The sequence below is a fragment of the Spea bombifrons genome, chromosome 3 (genome assembly GCF_027358695.1).
Source record: "Spea bombifrons isolate aSpeBom1 chromosome 3, aSpeBom1.2.pri, whole genome shotgun sequence".
NCBI lineage: Eukaryota > Metazoa > Chordata > Amphibia > Anura > Pelobatidae > Spea > Spea bombifrons.
Genome location: NC_071089.1, coordinates 49,822,125 through 49,829,984, shown reverse-complemented (window position 1 = coordinate 49,829,984; position 7,860 = coordinate 49,822,125). Strand labels below are relative to the sequence as shown.

The following is a 7,860-nucleotide window of genomic DNA, read 5'->3' as shown; positions in this document are numbered from 1 at the left end:
CACATGCTCGCTTATTTTTAAAAAGAATGGGCTGTACTTTGTAAGCCAGATGTTTAAATATACTCATGGTGCAGCAGTTTACTGGCTATTAAACAGGCTTTCCCATCCCGTGCAGATTTGCTAGCAGCATTTTCTTTCGTGCCAAAATAGCTCAGTTGGGAGAGCGTTAGACTGAAGATCAAAAGGTCCCGGGTTTCTTTTTTTTTCAAAATCAGATTTTTATTGAAATTTTCAAAAACATAAAGGAGGGAGGTAGGGCAGGGATACAGAAGGAAAAAAGGGGGGGCAAGGGGGAATCAGGAAACCACGGCATGAGACAGTGGAACACAAAAATACAAAGCAAGGTACATAACACAGGTACAGTCAGAGGCGTACACCAGCACGCAAGCAGCGTTACAAACACCCATTCCAGGAACAATGGAGAACATAAATCAAGAAGTCAGGACAGCTCGCGGCCACGAACATCGGCCCGCCGAGTAGCCGGGCGACACCGGGCGAAACTAGGCAACTACACATGGTGCCCAACAACCGAGGACAACCAGTAAAACCACGTGGCCATATAGGCCTCCCTAAGTTTCGGGGTCGAGGCGGAGAGATCCTCAACCCTCCTGATCTCCTCCACCCTTGCCACCCAGTCCCGGTGAGAGGGTGGGCAAGGTTGTTTCCAGTGTAAGGGTATAAGGCTTTTAGCAGCGTCGAGGAGATGTCGGACCACCGACCGTTTGTAATGAGAGATCGAGTGAGACGTGTGATGCAAGAGCATGGGCAGTGGACGGAAAGGAGGGGGAGAGTCTGATAACTCCGAAATCACCCGGTGAACCTCCCGCCAGTAAGGTTGCAGCAAGGGACAGGACCACCATATGTGCAACATCGTGCCCACATCCCCACCGCACCTCCAACACCTGTCAGACGTACCCGGGAACATACGCTGGAGACGCTGCAGCGTTCTGTACCAGTGTGTCAACAGTTTATAGTTAGTCTCCTGCGTCTTAGTGGCCCTCGAGCTCTTATGGGTGAAAACGAATATCTTATCCCAGTCCTTGTCAGAGAGTCGAGCGTCACAAACGGTCTCCCAGGTCTCACAGAAGGACGGTCGAGTCGTAGAGGTCACAGTCATCAGTAAGGAATAGAGCAAGGAGATGGCCCTCTCCGGTGGGCGGGCCCCCGTGCACAAGGTTTCAAAGCCCGTTAAGGGCCGGTGGAGACGGTCCCCATGCGGCAAGGTAGAGAGATAGTGTCCAAGTTGGTGGTATGTGAAGCGCTCCGACCACGTAGGATCGCGCCCCTGCAGCAACGAGCTCAAGGGGAGCAGCCCGCCCCCCTCCAGCAGCGCCCGGGCCCGGACAGGGGCAGGAACCCCGAAGAAGTCCAACCGTCCCACCTCCCGCCCCGGGGCAAAGTCCGGGTTCTCGCAAAGGGGCAGCAACGGCGACGGCGCGGTAGACAGGCGAGCGCGCAGGCACACCTCCCGCCAAACCGCCAGTGTCGCCAGCACAAAAGGATGGGAAATGCTGCCGTGGCCGCCACCCGGGCCCCACAAGGCATGGTACACACGGCCCCGCACCCCCCCAAGCTCCAGATCGACCCACGGCTTAGCTAGGGGACCCAGGGTATGCCACTCCAAGATGCGAAGTAGGTGGGCAGCACGGTAATACGCATGAAAATCAGGCAAGGCAAGCCCGCCCGCAGACTTGGGCCTCGTGAGCTGGGAGAACCGCTGCCGAGGGCTCTTATTGCCCCAGACAAACCTAGACACCAGAGACCGGAGAACCTTGAAAAAGTCCCGCGGTATCCGAATCGGAAGCGTCTGGAACAGGTACAACACCCGAGGCAAAAGGTTCATCTTAACAACATTCACCCGGCCTATCCAGGAGAGATAGAGCGGCGTCCACCGCCGCAGATCCTCGGACAGAACGGCTAACAAAGGCGTAAAATTAACATGATAAAGCCGCGCGGGATCGGCAGTCAGCCAAATCCCTAAATACTTCAGCTTCTCCGGGCACCACCGGAAGGGGAAGCAAGGCATAAGCGAGGTCACCAGCCGAGGGGGCAGGGAGACATTTAAAATTTCGGACTTCGAATAATTTATCTTAAGGTTAGACAGCGCGCCGTAGAGTCGAAAAGCCTCAAGAATATTCGGGAGCGAAATACTGGGGCGGTCAACAATAAACAGCAGATCGTCAGCGTATGCCGCTACCTTATGATGTCGACCACCGTCCCGTAACCCCAAGATGTTCGGGTCCGAAACAGCCTCCAAAAAAGGCTCCAGAGACAGCGCAAAGAGCATCGGGGACAGGGGACACCCCTGTCTGGTCCCGTTCCTTATCGCTATGGGGGGAGAAAGAGCCCCATTAACCCGCACACGAGCAGTAGGCGAGGAATAGAGAGCCCCAATCCAGGCCAACATAGAGGGACCCAGACCCAGATGTTCCAGGGTAGCCTCCAAAAAACCCCAGTCCACCCTATCAAAGGCCTTCTCCGCGTCGCTCGATAACAGTAAAATCTGGCGCGCCTCCCCCCGCGCCTTATGGATGACAGAGAGAAGTCTAATAGTATTGTCACGCGCCTCACGCCGAGGGATAAAGCCAGCTTGGTCAGGGTGAATCAACAGCGGGAGGAACCGACCCAGACGCAACGCCAGCATTTTAGCAAAAAGCTTCAAGTCGGCATTGAGGAGCGAGATCGGGCGGTATCTCTGACACAGACCAGGGTCCTTGCCCTCCTTCGGAATGACCGTGATCGTGGCCGCCAAGGACTGGGAGGGAAACCGAAGTCCCCCCCGGATGGCATTGAGCGCGGCAAGCAGGTGTGGGAAAAGGGGCGCCGAGAACGTACGGTAGTACCCCAGGGGCAGACCGTCCGGACCCGGACACTTACCCCGCTGGGTGGCCTTCAGAGCCGCGGAGAGCTCCTCAGCCGAGAACGGCGCCTCCATGGATTCCGCCTGTTCACGGGTGAGTTTGCGCACACCATGTTCCGCAAGATAACTGTTGATGCGGACCCGCTTATCATGACTGGCACCCCATCTGAAACCTGGGACGAACCATAAAGAGAGGAGTAGTACGCGTGAAACGCATCCACTATCTTAGAGGGGAAATGGGACAAATCCCCCGCAGGCGTCCGGACCCGGTGAATGTGCGTATTGCGCTTAAGTGGGTTTATCATTTTGGCCAACAGCTTACCACACTTATTACCGTGCTCACTGAAAAATCTCTGACTATACAGGGAAGCCCGGCGAAACTTAGAGTTGAGAATATCAGACAGTTGGCCCCTGAGGGAGGTCAGATCCGCGTAGGTCGCCTCATCAAGGGTATCCTTATGCAGGGATTCCAACTGCTGAATTCGAACAGTAAGCCTATCAATCTCCCGCGCGCGCGCCCTCTTTCGTTGCGTACCTTGTTGAATAAAGAAACCTCGCAGCACACACTTATGGGCCTCCCACACCACCAGAGGGGACAGCCCCTGCGTAGCATTATCCTGAAAGTAACGTTGCAGTTCCGTCGTCGTCTGTGAGACAAGTGCCTCGTCCAGTAGAAAAGAGTCATTAAGTCGCCACGTCCACTCCCTGGGCCTACACAACGGAGAGTCTAGCGTAATGGAAACTGGAGAGTGATCTGTCCAGGTCATCGGTAGGATCGTGGCCGCCTGCAGCAAGTCCAGGTGAGTCTGAGAGAGAAAGATGTAGTCCAGTCGGGAGTAGCAAGCATGAGGGGAAGAATAAAAAGTGAAGTCCCGGGCAGTCGGGTACAGAGAACGCCAGCAGTCAATCAGGCGCTGCTCAGTCAGGATTTTGCGAACCGAGCGCAACTGGTTAGCCGGGACACAACTGGAGCCCGAGGAAGTGTCGACCTCCGGGCGAAGAGGGACATTTAAATCCCCCCCCAGAATCACAAGGCCCTCCCCAAAAGTGGCGAGCGAGGCCACGATAGAGCGGAGGGCCACATGCTGAGCTCTATTAGGAAGATACACGCTAGCAAAGGTGTAGAGAACCTCCGCAATGTAGCCCTTAACGAAGGTGAAACGGCCCGAGGGATCAAGGAGAGTATCCTTAACAACGAACGGGACCCTGCTAGAAAATAGTATAGCCGTCCCCTTAGTCTTGGACTCCGGATTGTTACTAAAATATCCCAGAGGGTAGTGGGAATTCTTTAGACTAGGGGCTTGCCCCCCCTTGAAGTGGGTCTCCTGAAGCAGTACCACGGAGGCATCATGCGCCTTAAATTCTCTCAGAGCCCTGGACCGTTTTTCGGGTATATTAAGACCCTGTGCGTTAACAGAATAAATGGTCAGCGGGGCTGGGCGGAAAGCCATGACAGTCGGTATGCGAAGCGACGGCTCAGTGCCGCGGGGGTAGAGACAAAAAAGAGGGGAGGGCGGAAAGGACGGTGGGGAGAAGAACAGGAACGGGGGGGGGAGTTATGTAATATTAGTGGGATATGTAGTGTGTGGGGTAATGTGTCAAGTACCGGGCAGACCCCAACCCCCCTAGGGAGGCGAGCGGGGTCCCCAGAGAACGGGCAACGACACCAAGCCCCGTGGGGTAGAGAACGAGGCGGGCGAAGAATTCCAGAAAGCGGCAAAGGCTCCGCAGGAAAACCAAGTGCCGCCAAAACACAGAACGCCCCGCCACCCGCCCGAAACAGACACAACAGACACAACAGACAGCACCATAACAGTGAAAGAACAAATAACAAATTATTGGGCAACGCAATACACAGAATTATGCAATACAAATGCGGACCCCGGAGGAGAACCCCCCAGAATAGAGGAATCATACACGTCCACGGCCGAAAAAAAAACAAAAAAACGAACGGGTTGTGTAGTGTAGTGAGAGCGAATGACTGCCCGTGGGCCATACTGGGAGCGTCCCAAAGCAGGCGTGCCTGGAGACCACCACACCGCAGGAGATCGCACCCCAGGGTGTGACACAAACGCCAGCGGAGACGCCACTCAAGGCGGCAGTGCCAACCCCACCAGGAGGGACATGTGCAGGATGGCATGGGGCAGCGCGCGGCAGAGCGACATAACAAGGGGCGGGTCGAGTCCTGCACACACCGAAACCAGCGCGAGCCCCGAGGGCCAGCGCGTGCGAGCAACACGGTTGGTCCGAGCGACACGTGGCGAGCATCGGGGCGGCCGCAGAGTAGCAGAGCGACCCCCGAAGCACCAACACACCTAGGGGGCAGGCACACGAACCCAGTCCCAAATGCACAAAAATAATAAAAAACAAAACGATGCGGAAAAATAAAAACGACGCGGAAAAGGAAGAAAAAAGAAAAAAAAATAAAAAATAAAAAATAAAGTCACACACGAGCCACAGGTACGCAGCGGATAAAAGGAAACGAAAGTCCGCACGTAGGAACAAGTCCCGCTGCCAGGCCGGCGTAGTCGGCCAAATAAGGATACAGAGGAGTCTCCACGGGGTCACCACCGGAAAGTGGCCGGCATCAGTCACTCCCTCGGCGGCTGGTCACGGTCCCTGTCCCTCAGAGCCCGTCCAGGAGGCCTGGCCCGCTGGGGCCCGCGTTGCGCTGAACCATCACGGCGCCGGCGAAAATCCACATCTCGGGCGGTCCAGTCGGGTACCTCAAGCGGCGGCAGGTCCAGCTCCAGCAGAAAGGGTCGAACGTCCACAGGCCTGCGGATGGTAGCTGTAAGGGGGCCCTGACGGGCTACCAGGGCAAAAGGGTAACCCCACCGGTACGCGATCTTCCGCTCCTGAAGCGCGGCAGTCACAGGACGTAGGGCCCGTCTGGCCATCAGCGTGTAGTGGGACAAGTCGTGATAGAGGGAAACCTCATGCCCCTCAAAGGCCCAAAACCGGCGTGCGCGGGCCTTCAACATAATCTCCTCCTTCAGCGAGTAGCTGTGGAGACAGCAAATTATGTCCCTGGGGGGGTCTCCCGGGCCGCCGCTGGAGCGCAGAGCTCTATGGGCACGGTCAAATTTTATAGGTTTCCTCCCAGGGTCTGCAGGCCACTCCAGGATCAGGGAAAAGAGTCTGTCCAGAATCGCCCTAAGATCCTCAGGTCGCTCACCTTCAGGAAGACCCCGCACCCGAATATTGGACAGCCGCCCTCCGTTATCGAGGTCCTCCAGATGATAAAATAAATCCGCCATCTGATGGGAACAGGAGCGGCAGTGGGCCGTTAGCTGGCGTTCGACCTCCCCGGTCCTGGCGTCAACACCGGTGACCCTCTCGTCAAGGCGGGAAACCTCAGCCCGTAAGGCCGCAACTTCGGCCCGGACCGTTTGCTTGACTTCTGCCACGAGGAGACTGAAGTCGTCCTTGGTGGGCAGAGACGAAAAAAGTCGGCGCCACTCAGGCGAAGGCGGTCCCGAGGCACTGGCTGCGGGCAGCAGGGAATCGCCATCCTCTGAGGCCCCAGAGCAGGCGGGAGTCTGCGCCATATTGGAGTCTTCCGGCTGAGTCTGCAGCAGCTGCGGAGTGGTAAAATAGCCCCTCAGCGACGCGGGTTGAGACCTGCCGCTAGACGCCGGGGTAGTCGGCTCCGGGGGAGCCTTTTTAGTGCGGCCCATTGCGAATTACGCCGGAGTGTCTGCGAATCTCAGGGCGGGCGGCGCGGAGCAAACAGATCAGGCAGCCATCTTCTTCGCCAGGCCAGCCACGCCCCCCCAGTCCCGGGTTTCTGCACACATGCTCTCTTGCTTTTGAAGACGAATGAGCTGTACTTTGTAAGCCAGATGTTTAAATATTCTCATGGTGCAGCAGTTTACTGGCTATTAAACAGGCTTCCCCATCCCATGTACTTTTGCTAGCAGCATTCTCTTTCATGCCGAAATAGCTCAGTTGGGAGAGCGCTAGACTGAAGATCTAAAGGTCCCTGGTTCGATCCCGGGTTTCAGCACACATGCTCGCTTATTTTTAAGTAGAATGGGCTGTACTTTGTAAGCCAGATGTTTAAATATTCTCATGGTGCAGCACTTTACTGGCTATTAAACAGGCTACCGCATCCCATGTACTTTTGCTAGCAGCATTTTCTTGCATGCCGAAATAGCTCAGTTGGGAGAGCGTTAGACTTAAGATCTAAAAGTCCCTGGTTCGGTCCCGTGTTTCGGCACACATGCTCTCTTGCTTTTGAAGACGAATGAGCTGTACTTTGTAAGCCGGATGTTTAAATATTCTCATCGTGCTGCAGTTTACTGGCAATTAAACAGGCTTTCCCGTCCCCTGCAGACTTGCTAGCAGCATTTTCTTGCATGCCGAAATAGCTCAGTTGGGAGAGCATTAGACTGAAGATCTAAAGGTCCCTGGTTCGATCCCGGGTTTCGGTGCACATGTTCGCTTATTTTTAAGAAGAATGGGCTGTTCTTTGTATGCCAGATGTTTAAATATTCTCATGGTGCAGCAGTTTACTGGCTATTAAACAGGCTTCCCCATCCATGTACTTGTGCTAGCAGTGTTTTCTTCCATGCCGAAATAGCTCAGTTGGGAGAGCGTTAGACTGAAGATCAAAAGGTCCCGGGTTTCTGCACACATGCTCTCTTGCTTTTGAAGATGAATGAGCTGTACTTTGTAAGCCAGATGTTTAAATATTCTCATGGTGCAGCAGTTTACTGGCTATTAAACAGGCTTCCCCATCCCATGTACTTTTGCTAGCGGCATTTTCTTGCATGCTGAAATAGCTCAGTTGGGAGAGCGTTAGACTGAAGATCTAAAGGTCCCTGGTTCGATCCCGGGTTTCGGCACACATGCTCGCTTATTTTTAAAAAGAATGGGCTGTACTTTGTAAGCCAGATGTTTAAATATTCTCATGGTGCAGCAGTTTACTGGCTATTAAACAGGCTTTCCCATCCCGTGCAGATTTGCTAGCAGCATTTTCTTTCATGCCAAAATAG

The 7,860-nt window shown here is 54.8% G+C and overlaps 1 non-coding gene across 1 annotated transcript; it reads left to right on the top strand.

Annotated features, from left to right (window-relative positions):
• Positions 1-7,009: 7,009 nt before the first annotated feature.
• Positions 7,010-7,082, top strand: TRNAL-UAA (transfer RNA leucine (anticodon UAA)). Its single transcript has one exon. It is a non-coding gene; the product is annotated as a tRNA-Leu (tRNA).
• Positions 7,083-7,860: the final 778 nt, after the last annotated feature.